Consider the following 15944-nt stretch of genomic DNA (forward strand, 5'->3'; position numbering starts at 1 on the left):
GAAAGTTGGAACAATTTTGTTTTTCACATTGAGGCTTATATGAATTAAATGTTGAGAGATTATTATTGAAACAGTCAAATATATAATCCTTAATTAAAAGGAACTGAGAAATATCAACTCTCATCTGCCCACATATCATTTTCTGCCCAGATGGTCATTTAATTTGATCATTGGTTTGTAACCTTTTGATTTTCCTTTCACACTATTGGATCTACAAGTCTTTACTGTTTGCGTAGATCTTGGAACATTAAACATAAATCTTTTAATAACTTGCTAGTAATAAGGGGTGGGAGGCTGGGGAGATAGGGGGATGAGGGGGAGGGATGGCAGGGGGGAAGAGTTCCTGGGTCTTCTTGTTAACTTTCTTCATGATCCACTTTCTAGCAGTTACTGTCTTTAAACATTGCCCATATGAATTAGCTTTGTAGATGGCTATCTTCTTACCTTAGATCCCTCCAAAAGCTATCATTGTGAATCTCATAGACAGAAACTATTTACGAGGAGTGCTGGACACTAAGAAAGAAAAAGAGGATTGTTATAAAACAAAATTTTTTTGATCTCTTGTGTTAATTTCACTCCAATCATGCTTTCAGCATTCTATTTTGCTTATACTTTTTTCCTACTTCCATTCTATTTTAAAACTAGATCTGAAAATATTTATACAAAGTCTGAAAAGAGGATAACAGAACTGATGACCACATTGAAACAATCATAAAGATAATGAGAATTATCATATGGCAAGACAGACAAACACTGGTGACCTTCATACAAACTGTCTCCAAAGTCAGTGCACTTACACCAGAATGTTTATTTTTAATTTTGTTCTCTAATAAAGCAGCAGAATTTTTCATCCACAAAAAGTCATCACTATTTACTCAGCTGTATTAATGTTATTAATCATTTATAGATAGCACATAAATTTGTGCAGTGTTCTACAAACTGAAAAGTATCCTATACCCCAAAGAGATCATGCACAAATGATATACTGAACAAAAATATATATTTTCAATGGAAAAAATTCTGAGAGGCTTAAAGAAAATCAGTTTTTCCAGTAAAGCAAGGCTTTACTTGGAAAAAATGTGTGATTTAATTTTGTAGTTGACTGAAAAAGCTAGGTCAGAACTCATAATACTTTTCTAGCTCCAGAAAAAAAAAAACAACAGCTGAAATCAGAGACCAATTACAATATTCACCAGAGAACAAATGAGAACAGCATGTAAGATATTAAGGAAATATATATAGAAAGAAGTTTCTTTACAGACTCTATCACCTTGTAGGGGGAAATCTGCAATGAAATAAAGTTATCCTGGTCTAGTAGAGCTATGGAATAGAGGTCGTGCAAAATGAAATATACGCCCTCACATCTTTATATTCTTATCTCAGTGATATTGGGCTGCAGTTCAGTAAAACCTTATCTCAGTATGATCAAAACTGCACTGGAATTTCAGGCTAATTAGCCTTCATTATAGAAGCAGAGATTTTGCCATTCTCAATCCACTTATTTTCTTTCTTAATAGAGAAATTTGATTATTTCTAAATCTAAGAAAACTTGACTTTTGCTTTATATTTTTAGATATGCTATGAGCTGGCTTACATGGTATTTTCTTACATTTATTTCCCTAATCTCAATCAAGCAGACTGAAATTTCTCTCTTCAGTATGCCAGGTGAGTTTTTCAAACACGGGTTTACAGTAAGGTTTGGTTGGTTGGTTGTTGCTGTTGTGTAGGAAGCCTTCCCCAAATGTTGATCTGAAATTTTTATATCTAAAATGCTTCACTGAGGTATTTGGATATTAATACTACCTCAGTAAATTGTGGTGATTTCTCTAAACTTTATACTCTTCCACCATAATATCTATAAGTTATATTATAGCACAAAAAAAAAAAAAAAGAAAGGACTGCTACAAAGCTTACCTGATATTGTGCTGAATTGTACCTTACTCACACTATTGTATATTCTTGGACTACCAAGTCATGTACCTGCAAGTTATAAACTTATATATAGAGAGTTAACTCCCATATGAAAGCTAAATTCTAAGACCAGAGGACAAATTACATCCTCCAACAGCTATAGTCTGGCAATTTTTAAAAGTGGATTTTTATTTCCTTGCATTTACACAAGTTTTCTTGCACTAAGGAAAGCAATGTAAGTGCTCAAATTGCATCTTTTCATACTTCTGTTTTGTTCACATTGTTCCTTCTATTTTGGTCACACCTTCTTACTGAAAAGCACAGTATTATAAACAGCTATTATTCCAGTCTTAGTTTTTCAGGTAAAAATGACTCTTTTTATAGTCATATGCTAATAGCCCATAAATTTTGAGGGAAAAGTTTTGGCAGCATATGAATTTACTGGAAGAATAAGTATTTTAATATGTAGAATAGGTTAGAATAAGACAAAAATGGAGATAATTTAAATTCTCATTGAAATGTATTCCTATGACCTCTTCTCCATTCTGGAATGCAGTCCCTTACAATATGGATCCAATTAAGCCAGAAGGAAAGTGCTATGGGTTTCTAAGAAATCAGAGGTTTATGTTGCATTAAAGCTAATAAAATTTCAGAGCTAATAGTTCTGATCTTAAAATTTTACTGGTGGGACTGTGCACAAATTGGACCTAAATGTACTGATTTCTCATGTCCATAGAGGAACATAATGTAGTGAACAGGCTATGTCTACAGAAATAGAAATTAATAATAACAACAAAAAATACTTTTACCAATCAGACTGCTTCATGAGAAGAACCCTATTGTTAAGATGCAGTTTAAGTTTTCTCTTTCTTCCTTTCTTTTTTTCCCTTCCCATTCTTTCCTTCTTTTTTAGTATGTTAACTGCTTCATCTGTATACACTGTGTTGCAAATTAGATATTGCTGATACTTAATTTCTCAGTTTTATCTTATATTTATTTTTCACAGTATAGGGAATTAGAAACCAAAAAACCAAAGCAGGTATATTATTTTGTCTTCACTGAAATAGAAGTGAAGACAAGCTTTCTTGGCACCTTCTGCTCAGGACAGTTCAGCCTAGTTTATTGCAACTAAACTCTTTTAGTACTTTTAACAAATATAGTTTGAAGCAAGCTCATCACTATCAATTTTTTGTCCAGTGGAGATTTTCATAGATCTGTTTCTATATCTTTCTATACCATCTCTTGTCTTACTTTATATTCACTGGGCTCCATTTTCATACCTGTACTGGCTGAGCTATGATGAAAATAAGCAGTAGAAAGGCTCAGGAAAGGTTTTTATTGCCTTCTCTCCCTCTCCATATATATATATCAAATCATGGAGTACCATGGAGAATAGTAATAGCTGCTTTATACTAATCAGTATTCATAGTCTGCATGAATACTGAAACTCTTCCATAAAGATTTCTTAGGATGAGTAGGATTTTTCTAGTATGGAAAAAAATATTTAAAAACCACAATTTTCTACTTTTATGATAAAAAATAAAGATTGAAGATTGAAAAATAATAAAGTACTTTTGGAAGGTCATACACAATATATACCATGGAAAATAGCCATCAGATGGAAAACACATAATGAGTAATTTAGCTTTGCGAAATGTATGACACTAAATGATCTAAAGAAAACAATTACTTACAAACTTAATATGATATGGCAAGGATGAAAAAAGTGAAATTTTAAGGCATTCTGAAGAATGAATTTTCATCACTCTCACCATGAAATACTAGAGTTTGCATAGACCATTTTCCAAGCTTACTTGAAGTCCAGTTATGACTATGAATCATGTGGCTAGAGTTTCAGCACCTTACACTTGGAGAAACAGTGCAGTCTGTCTTGCTGCTTTGACCTTTTCAACGTCCTCTGATTCAGATGACCATCTGTGTTCTTCTTCAGAATAGTAGAAACCTGGGACAAACAGCAGAAAAATAAAAAAGGTCAAGTCAATATAGTGAAGTTCAACTTGACAGAATAGGCTAGATATTTGAACCTAGATAAAATCTGTGCCATGAAAACATGAAAAGAAACTAAAAACTACATATCACATCAAAATGCATCCCCAAGAATGTAGTAGTTGAAAAAAAATCAAAGACCAGTAAGTGAATTACATTTCACAGGCAGCCTGAAGTGCTCTCTTAGGTAATGGAATCACAGCCATTGGTTACAATTTTATAAACAGTGCTACGTACGGTCAAGACTTCATGTAAAATTAATAGGGAGAGTAAATTACATTTTAAAAACCCCAACAACACACATTGAGATCCCTATCCATCACATTTTCAGCTGTTTGCAGTGCAGAACAGTTATATTTTCAGTTCAGAAATAATGCAACAGTTAACACCAGTGGAATGTGAGGGTTTGACAAATTATATGAAAACATCTTTCTTCAGTATCAGTGCTGGAAAAAAAGGCTGAAAAATTCTCATGGAAACTTTCAGATTTATCCGTTTAATATACATGCAGAGGTCTTACATATCTAAAGGAAAAATCAGCTATTAGTTGGATTTATATTCCTTGAATAACTGTAGGTAGAATAAACATAGCTAACATCAGAGTTGAAGAAATTGCTCAGCAAGAGATACGTTCTCTGAAAACAGAGATTTGAGATTTTATAAGCCCTTCAAATCCAGTTAGTTTCCCATTCAGAAAAAGGCACCACACCTTGCATCTCAGAAGAATTTAGAATGCTATCACCTGTTTTACTTTGGTATAGAAGATGAAACTTGGTTTTCACATATGAAGAAAATAAGAATAAACACATACCAGTATATTAATTCATTTAAAAATAAGCATATACACTTTACAGCAATTGCCTATAGAGACTTTCAATTTATCTCGTGGGCAGATGATAGAAATATGAATTCAGTGTCCTCCCCAGGAATCAGGTTGTTATGGAAATGAAAGCAAAATGAATGTCACTTGTAATGGAATAAATTTTTAATGTCTGCTTTGGATCATGAAACACCCCAGATCATACTAAAATTTTTAAAAAACTAGATTTGCTAACTAGTGAAGAAGACTTCCCTGATGATTAGATGGAATGTCTTGTGTTTCAGTTTGCGTCAATTACCACTTGTTGTTTCTCTGGGCACCACTGATCAGAGCCTGGCTAAAGCCTCATTGCTCCCTTTCCATTGCCAGTGTGGAGAACTATCATAGTAATGGTGCGAAAGACTTAAGAGCAAACAAAATTTAATCTACCCTTAATGTGTACCACTGAAGTTTGACAGTTGTCTAGGAGAGATTTCTCGTAGTGCCTCTTTTGGAAGAAATGCATTCTGGTGTTTTGCTTAAATTATTGCTGTAAGTATATGGGCTCAGGTCTTGATTAAGCAAACCAGTAAAATCTCAATAATCTCACACTGATGCCAGAAGCGTGGGTTTAATGTAGGATTCACAAACATCTATGAAATTAAACTTTTTTCTGTGTCAGTTACTCTAGGTTCTAGATTAAATAATTGACTTACAGAATATTCAAAAAGGAAATAACAATTTCTTAAGGCATTTAAACTCAATCCCTTTGAGCAGCAATCTTGAAAAAACAAAGCAAAACAAAACACCAAACTGATGCTTTTGGGCAAAATTGTTTTCAAGAGAAACGAATACAAATTAACAGGGGATGTGTGCTCTCTCCCATATTAGGAGATGAAAAGGTGGCAAATAAAGGATAAACAGGATTGACAGCAGAAGGAAACATGATGTTGGACCATGCTTGGCTATGGATTTCTGAAAAAGAGTCTCAACTGGACCATTTGCAGAGAAATAAAGCTAAAATGCATATAATTAATGGTAGGAAGTAATAAAGATAAGCACAGATGAAAAAAGTATTCTGAGAACTCATTATTCAGGTAGCTGAAGGGAAAATAGAAGGCAAAATAAAATAAAATGAAATATAAGAAAATTTAAAAATCAGATAGGAACACTAAACATGAATTTTCAATCAAGAAGCATATGGACTTCACTCCAGATCCAAAGAAACACTAATTCATATGCATGAATTGAGATCTAGAGGACAGAACATACAGGCCTCTAATAGATATTGTCAAGAAAGAATCTTTGTGTTAGGGATGGGAGCACATGTGGAGAAGCCTCAGTTATGCTACACTTAGCACCTGAAGTGTTAACTAGAATGAAAAGTGATGTGTGAGTTTACAGCAGTCAATAAGATAAACAACCTGCTTTGTCAAGTAACATTTCACATCCCATTAACTGTAATGTTTGAAGCCCTATATGATTACTCTGTCCACTTAATTGTTATCTTTTAAGGAATAAAATCAACTGTAAAAAATCTTGACCCATGTAAAATATAAACCCATTGCAGTCTTCTGATATATTAACAGCAAAGCTAATAACCACAGCACCCTTTATACTGAAGGTAATATAAGAACAAATATGGTCCATTTCTGGCTGAACAACAGCCAGTGTTACATGAGGATTTGCAAGTAGATTATTTTGTTCAAAGAGTTAAAAATAATGCAGACAATGTAATTTGTTTCAGTTTGTGTTGTCAAACCAAGATGAATTTGATACAGAGGTTGCATACTCACCCACGCAGAGCTTCCATGGAAAGTTCTGACTGCTCTCATTTACTTCAAAGTTGAGTAGCCTTCTTTCTAGTGTGCAAGTTTTTTTCTCATTAGCTTTTCTCATGTTTCTTAAAGCCATTTTTATTAGCTGTGAATGTTGATGCACTCTTGTTTGCCTATTTATCACTTAGAGTATATTATATATTCTGTTTTGTTACATATTTATGGCTAACTAAATAAATGAAGAGCTATCTGATTTACTGGATCACGAAGACCCATCTACAGGGAATGTACAGTAACTTCTATATGAGGAAAAATACAAACACATCTGTGAGAACTTTCTGGAAAGCAGTAGCGGAGTAAAAGAAAGAAAGGAACTCCCACTGTAACAAGAGTAGTGTAGGAACAAGGAGCGTGAAGCTACTGACAACTAAACTCTCTAAAAATCTCCTGGGGGAAAATATTTGAAAGTGTATTTCTAATATTTCCAAGGTGAATTTTTTTGCCAAGATTTTTTACAATCAGTGATGACATTAAAAGGAGAAACCTTAGCTGACTAGAGGTTTTGATCTTTGGTCTGTGAGGAAGATAAAATCAAGAGTGTTTCAAATTATTGAAAACTAACGTGCAAAATAACAACACAGATTTAAAATCAAATTAAGGGGTAAATAATCTAGAAGATACCCGAGGCACTTAATAATCTCCAAACTAGAAGCAGTTACTCTTTGACTTGGAAGGGAGACCACATCTAACTGTCAGCCTCCTAGAAACAGCTAAAGTCATGTTCAGCCATTTTAATTGTTGTATATACCTCCAGAAAAAAAACTGGTCTTATATTTCTCTCTGGCTTCAAATGATTGGCACTTTCGTTGTGTTTTTTCTGTGTAGTTTCTTAGGAAAGTAATTTATTTTAATAGGTCACAAAGGTAACCATCTTATAAAACTGTCTATTGTTCTTTGCACTGGAAGTATACTGAGATATTAAGCAAGAAAAGAGTATCTATGTCTGTACAAACAGGCATATTAAGCTTGAATTTTATCAGTTATTTAAGAATTCAGTATTTGAATTTTTTCTTTCATATACAAACTCTTTGATTTGTCATCCAAAAAATAATTATTATTGAATTGTCAATTATTGAAAAATCTACCTTTCCATAGGTCAGTTTACAAATATAGTACATACTGATAACTGGTATACACAATAATTGCTTTTGGGTAAGGATTTCAGTATTGGATAAAATGGCTCCAGTAGAAGTGAGTGTGTTTTTTTTCTTTTTTTTCTTTTTTCTTTTTTTTTTTTAAGTAAATTAGAAACCTTGTAATGCTTTGTCAATATTAACATTTCCCAGTAGAATAGCAGTAAGAGGTTGGTCCCATGAATTCCTGTAGATTGATTATATTGTCCTGTATATGAACCTTTAAATTTAATATTGCATATTAAAGAAAGCGTAGATAGATTTTGTTTATAATTTGTTTGTTCCTCATGGGAGCTTCTATGCTAGATAGAAGTTATGCTGCAGAATAAAAAGTGTAGTGAAAAAAGTAGTACAACAACAGCACATTTGCTATATAGATCAAACTCACAAAGTGAGTGCTTTTCACAAGTTTGAGTCAAATCAAAATGGAAAAAGTTAATTTATCATAAATTGTGATTTTTTTAACCATAAAAATATAGCCAGTAGATGACTTTCTTACTTAGACAGCGAAGCCAAAATGAAATTCAGTCAGTGAATCTTACAAGCTCAGCAAGAAAAGGAAAACATTCAATACTTACTCCATTGTTTTACCCAAAGTCTTTGAATTAGAGTTGGATTAAAAGAAAGTTGATATGCCTAGTAGGTTTCTTCAACAGGCTCATTCAGGTGATCTGTTTTGATATTCCTGTTGGCCCACTTTGAGGAAAACTTCTCCTCCCTTAATGTCTTTACAAAATATCACTTCAGGTCATTAGACAGATGTGACTTTGTAGTTTGCAACCTGTTTGTTGTCCAGTCATTTAAAGTGTTACATAAAAAATGACTTTTCTTTCCAACTTCAGACTACTGGAAACAATACTGAAGACTTATTTTACTAATTCCTCACTCCCTTTTTTTTTTGTCTGACTGATAAATATTTCAGATTGATTATACATTCTGGAAGTAGGCTGACAAATAAATGAGGCTGGTTTCCATTCCATGTGAAGATGAACAAGAGGAAGAAGATATAAGCTGTATGCATTGAACATACAGTCTAAAGACACAGGAAATCTTAAAACCAGAGTAAAACAAAATGCTTCACAAGTACATACACATGAATACTCAATTAATTAGGCCAAGGTACTGAAAATGCAATGATTTAGAAGGGTGAGAAGGTGATAAAATTGCCCAATATCAAATACTTTGAAGAGCTTAGTTGAGTCATCACAGTTGCATCTTGATATATGTTTCATTCTTTACACACATGGAAAATTTCTATTTGCTTTTTTTTAGAAAAATAAGAAAGGTTTATGTTCCTCTATCTTACTAGCACCATTTCCCACTGGAAGAAAAGTACTAACTAGAAATAGGCTTCGTGTTTTCCATGTTACTGGATTTGGTATTTTGTTCGTTCTGCAGGTAGAACAGATATTTTAATGGAACAGGAATTATAATTTGGAGTTTCTTCTGCTCCCCCTTCACATTCTGTTGTGCTTCATGAATGTGACACTGTAAAATTCATACAATTAAAAAAAAGAAATCAACAACAACAAACTCAACGTGTGAGACTGCCAGGCAGCAAAACAATTTTTTACATACATAGGATTAGATTTAATAGAAGGCAGTTGTATTCCACAATTTATATCATATGCATAGTTATATACATGGAAAATACGTCTGGTCTGTCAGACAGAGGAGCAAAACCAGAATATTCCATTTCGCCAGCCAGAAGAGATTCTGATTTCTTGTTTGTTTGCTTTGTTTTTGTTTTTTCAGATCTCAGTTCTAAAACAATTTAGCTTTTAAACAAAGACTGGGGTGAGTGAAGATGTGAAGGATGAAGACAATGTTGTCTGCAGTGACTGTGACATAGTTTAGGATATTGGAAAGAGGAAGAAAAGCAAAAAACTAAGGTCACAATCTTGTTCTTTGGAAGACACATCCAATAAAACTGGTTAAAATTCAAGGATGACCTCCTCCAAACTCAAGACCAGTTCATCCTGTTAAGCAAAAAGAAACAAAAAAAGCAGGATGGCTCTATAGATGAGTTAGGAGAAAAACACTCAAATATAGAAAGGATATATAGAGAAGTGAGATGGTCTGGATGCTGAGTGGGGCAAAGACGTTATTGACATAGAACAAATAAAAAACTAATGTACTGAATGCTTTATTCACCTCAGTATTCAGTAGTGGAAATATTCAAAAGCAATCTCAATATAGTCCTGGACAATCTGGGCATATTTGAGCATGGAGTTGGATCAGATGACTTCCAAAAATCCTTTCTAACCTTCTATTCTGTGATTCTGTGAGCTGTTTCAAGTGAAAGACTGAAAATTTGACCAATATAATCTGATGTGAGGTTTCTTGTTCATATTCCTAAAATGAATCAAAGGTCATCAACTCACTCAAGAGTGAAGAAAAACAAGGCAACAGCTATCACTTCTGACTCCTAGACAAAGATGAGATCTTATAGAATAGTTTTCAGCTCCCAAAGCCAGCCATTAGAAAAATAGCTTTTTTTTTAATTTATTTCTTAGAATATATTTTTAATTGCTTTTTTCACTGTCTTAAAAAGATTTTTTTTCTAACAAATGGCTACATTAGTCTTATACCTTATTGCAACTTAATAACTCATGCTGTGTGTTTGCAATTAAATATTTATTCTGGCTTAATAACTATTACGTCTGAATAATTGCTGTGATAGCAGAATGATCTGACGGTGATGAAGAGTTCAAAACAAACATCTGTCATAACAGATCTCTGTCAAGAAATTAGCCAGAAACAGCCATTAGGTCTGAGCTTTCCAGTACAGGACATACTGTGAATGTCAGATGGAGTTGCTTATGGTTCTATTTTCATTTGTGTAGCAAAATCTATATTGAATGTTATAAGCAAAAAATATCTTCTGCTGCAGGAGAAGAAGAGGAATGTTGTGAGATCTCCAGCCACTGAAGAAGATACTCTACTAAACAAGCTTGACAAATAAAAGTGAGGTGTCAGACTGTTCACTTACTGTTCTCCCCTCTCCCTTTAAAATGAAATAAATAAACAAGCATACTGAAATCTTCATTTAGAAACAGAAATATAGAAATGAAGATTTAATGATATTTAACTTGATAGAAAACATCTATTACACAATTTTACATGTTCCTGAAGAGACCAACACAAAAAAAGGCAAGTCTAAAATTTTGATTTTTTTTTCTATTTTCCCCTTTGTATGTGGTCTGATGAATAAATTCCTATTTACCATATTAGTCTGTACCATTTTTCCCTACTAGTATAGTTAATTTGACAATACAAGAGGCTATCCTCACTCCCATCCTCCTTACTATTTTTCCTTACTTTCAACTTAGATTTCCACAACTGCCAGACAATCTTATTTTTTGCTTGCCAATCAAAACAAGTCCCTGCAAAGAGTAGAATCCTACCTTTGGACTGCATTACTTTTTTTTAAGAATAACACATTAAAAAAATGTAAAGTATTTTTTCCTTCTGTTTTGTTGTGTGCTTAGCCATACTTCAAAATGAAGTAGAAGAAGATGTAGTTCTTCTGTACTGTTAAGTGAAACAAAACTGTCCATGTGAGAAAAGTCATTTGTACATTGCACATATCCAGATGCTTCTTTATTTTTAAATACATAGTTGGCAAGATTCACACAATCCAGGAGTCTTTCCTATTATCTAGGATACTTAAATTTCATCTACTTAGGAATGACAGTATTTCATGATATGTTTCACATTTTAAAACACCTATTTTCTTTACTATCACAGAATCACAGAATTGTAGGGATTGGAAGGGACCTCTAGAGATCATTGAGACCGACCCCCCTGCCAAAGCAGGTTCCCTACACCAGGTCGCACAGGTAGGCGTCCAGGCAAGACTTAAATATCTCCAGAGAAGGAGACTCCACAACCTCCCTGGGCAGCCTGTTCCAGTGCTCCATCACCCTCACCATGAAGAAGTTCTTACGAACATTCGTGCGAAACTTCCTATGCTGCAGCTTATGTCCGTTTCCCCTCGTCCTGTCTCCACGTACCACTGAAAAGAGACTGGCATCACCACTATGGCTGCCACACCTCAGATATTTATAAACCTGGATCAGGTCCCCTCTCAGTCATCTTTTCTCAAGGCTAAACAGACCCAGTTCACTTAGCCTTTCTTCATAGGGGAGATGCTCCAGGCCCTTCACCATCTTTGTGGCCCTCCGCTGGACTCTTTCCAAGAGATCCCTGTCTTTTTGTACTGGGAGCCCAGAACTGGACACAGTACTCCAGATGAGGCCTTAGCAGGGCAGAGTAGAGGGGGAGGATCACCTCCCTCGACCTGCTGGACACGCTCTTCTTAATGCACCCCAGAATGCCATTGGCCTTTTTGGCCACGAGGGCACACTGCTGGCTCATGGCCAACCTGTCGTCCACCAGGACGCCCGGGTCCCTCTCTGCAGAGCTCCTCTCCAGCAGCTCATCCCCCAGCCTGTGTTGGTGCATGCAATTCTTCCTCCCTAGGTGTAAGACCCTACACTTGCTTTTGTTGAACCACATCCGGTTTCTTACTGCCCAGCTCTCCAGCCTGTCCAGGTCTCGCTGAACGGCAGCACAGCCTTCAGGCTTGTCAGCCAATCCTCCCAACTTCGTATCATCAGCAAACTTGCTGAGGGTGCCCACTATCCCCTCATCAAGGTCATTGATGAAGACGTTGAACAAAACCGGACCTAGCACAGACCCCTGGGGGACACCACTGGTTACAGGTCTCTACTGACATGAAAAGCATGCAAACCATCATATATTTTTTTCATCTTGTTATAGACACTAATAAACTGCTTCTATGGTAACGAGCTATACAGTATTAATCCTACTATTAATCCTATTCCATAATGATCTCCCAGAGCTGCTTTCCTTTGTCAGCAACACACAGTTTTTAGTGTTCAAGGCACAGACCATGTCACTGCTGTGTAGATCACAACTTTGTAGTTTTTGGTTTAAACTCACCCTGTGACAAATATTCAGTTATCTAACAACAACAACAAATCCTCTGTTATTAACTACATTTCTAATTAGACACTGAAAAATGTCGTCTCTTATCATTTTTTAAATTCAACACATAGAATGTTCCATACAAACATGAAGAAAATTTTCATAACCTTGGGGGTGAAAGAGCACTGGAACAGGTTGTGGCATCTGCTTCTGTGGAGATACTCAAAATCCCCCTGCATGCTTTCCTGTGTAACCTACTCTAAGGAAACCATCTTTAGAAGAGGGTTGAGCTAGATGGTCTCCTGAAGTCCCTTCCGATTCCCACTGTTCTGTGATTCTATGATTCTATGATTTAGCAAAATGACCTACAAGAAATACAGGGAATATCAATATCACTATATGTATCAGGAGAGTGGTAGACATGATGGACTTACTCTCAAAAGATGAATGAGTAACAATGTCAAGAACCAGAAAAAGGGATTGCTGACTAGCAGTCAGTTTCTAAAGCCATGCGAAAATGTGCTGATTGACTTAATAATTTATAATATCACTCAAGAATAAAGAAACAGCATTTAAGATTACCTTTGATTCTTCCTGAACTTTACAAGTGCCAAAATTTTATTGTTATGAATAGTGTACCATGTGGTTTGATTTTAAACTTAAGAGTCATTCTTTCATTTGATCTTACTCTACATTTTTTCTTTAAAAGTATTATGAAAGCGTATTTAAAAGAATTTTTATCCCACTGAAGTGACATGTCTGTCTGAGCTGACTTGGAATCTTTATGAATAGTTTAATTCAGAGTTCCTAAGCTTGGAAGTAGATGTGTAGATTCATATGCACAGAAGTATCTACAGAACCCCAGAATATTATTCAAACACTTTTATTCTTAATTTCTTTTTTCATTAGTTTATTTGTTTGTCTGTTTGTTTTCCATAGCACAGAATAATATGACATAATACTTAAATACTAACAGGCAGTTTCTCAGGCACAGTTTCTGAAAACATCAGCACTAAAAAATTTTAGCTGATTTGATTTGAGTCTAAATATATTACTCATTATCCATCTTCAGCACATATAAAATCCTTTAGAACAGTCACAGATTAATACTAATGCTTTGGGAAGCTTTGAAGAAAATCAGCACTTCACTAGAGCTTTGGTAGTTCCGGGTAAAATTGTCCATCACTTTCAATATATCATTACTAATTTTTCAGCTCTGTGATTAAGGCATCTATCTTAATTAATATCAATCATACCTGGAAAGCTACAAAAGAAAGAAAAGTTTATTATATCCTAGGGAAAATTTTTATCTCCAGAGCTAATGATCTTATCTTTTATACCTCTTGTTAAACTTTCTGAGTGAACAACCACCTTTTATTTCCATTTCTACCTTCTAAAAATGTTAAATACAGAAAAGCTGTCATGAAACATGTTAGAAATGGAAAATGATTGATCACTCATGAGACAATATCTTTCTTGTTAATATTTTTCCTTAGGTTTAAAACAATATTTTCTATTTTAAAAAGTCTTCATTCAATTAATTGAATTAATAAAGAGAAAAAATATTGATTTTTCTGAGCTCGTTCTAAATCTGACTGCTGAGGGAAAAACTATTTAAGGTGAAAAATAATATGTCAGATAATTATATCTTTGAAATATGTATATTAATATATTTCTATGAAAGAGATATATTCAATATATTAAAAAAAATTAACCTGCAGGAAAGCTTGCTCTATTTCTGGACAAGTTACAGAGAAATATTGTGGACTATTCTAATATTGCTTTGAAAGAGTTTGACTAGCTCCATACTCTAGTTTAAACTGTTTCATTTGCATTCTTCTTTCTCTTTAATTGGAATTTGTTTTACATCTCAAAAGTATTCTGAACGTCTATTAGGAATATTTATGACAGGGCTCTGAGTGCACTTTTCGATCTCTGCCTAGCTTCTCCTGAGAACTTCTCCCAACCCTGTCCACTGCCCAGGATTCTATTTTAGCCCAGTCTCATCCCCTAGTCGCTGCCCTAGCTATTCTATTGTAATGTTGGTCTAACATAATAACTCTGTACTTCATTCGGTTAAATGTTTTGAAATGGTGTTGCCTCAGTACTATAGTAACTCTGAATAAGTTCAGTGAATACTTCATAGGTTTGTAAAGTCCTTTCTTAAAGCCATCCCTCAATTTCTGTCCTTTAAGTGGTGTACCATAAATGCTGAGTAATTAAAAGAACTGTGCTGCACATCCTGCATCAACATAGACATGTTTTGTATACTCACTTCTCTTACTCTTTTTATTGAATTTTCGTTTTTAAAAATGTGGTCTTGAAGAATGGGACATTTTCAGGATTACATATATAATAAAGATTCAAGGTTTTAAATTCTTCAGATTTGTCTTGTGAATTCTGGTGATATGGTGATGCAATAGATCTGGATTTAATAATTTGCCTTAGGAGAGGTTAAACATGAAATCTGCTATCTCTTGCCTACTACCTCCAGCCCCAACACACAAACACCAATATATTTAACTTCCATTCCAGCTAATAGAAAGAATTATTTATAGAGGGCCACTCTGAAAGTTATGCCTCATATGTTATGAAGTTAGCCCATGACATCAGAGGCAAATGGTAGTATGGCAGTAGAGGCTGAACCTTCCCATCAATATCTCATTACATATTGTTGCCATGTGACAGATGGCAACAGAGGGGCAGTCTGACAGAGTGGTGTTTGACATGGAAATGCAGATGGAGCAAAGGTGTGTCACTGAATTCCTCTGCGCAGAAAAAATGACACCCATTGCATTTATCAGTGTTTGCTCAGTGTTTATGGAGACCAAAGAATGGATGTGAGCGTAGTGGTGCATTTCAGCAGTGGTGACAGGAACAGTGGCTCATCTCTATTTGGTGCAAATGTTTATGATCATAGCTTGCAGGCTTTTATGGTGAAAATGCATAGCTAATGGTGGTGACTATGTTGCAAAATATTGTTTTGTAGTTGAGAATTTGCTCAATTTGCTCAAATAGTATTATTGTGTTCTTTGCAGCTGTTGTGGTTTCCATGGAAATAAATAGGAAGCATTAATTTTGGAGCGACCTATGTATTATACAGAAGTTAATATATTTTTAGGTTCAGTAATATGCTGGGGAGAAGAATACACCTTCTCTGTGTTATGCTGTTGCCTTCGGAAAAGCAAATAGAATAAATGACCAGAGGTTACAAACTTGATAGTAAAAAGAAGAAAAATCTTTTGTAAAAGTGCTTTTAATATCCACAAAAACACAGAATGACAACACCTACAACAAATATTC

Source organism: Meleagris gallopavo, chromosome 3, assembly GCF_000146605.3.
Source record: "Meleagris gallopavo isolate NT-WF06-2002-E0010 breed Aviagen turkey brand Nicholas breeding stock chromosome 3, Turkey_5.1, whole genome shotgun sequence".
NCBI lineage: Eukaryota > Metazoa > Chordata > Aves > Galliformes > Phasianidae > Meleagris > Meleagris gallopavo.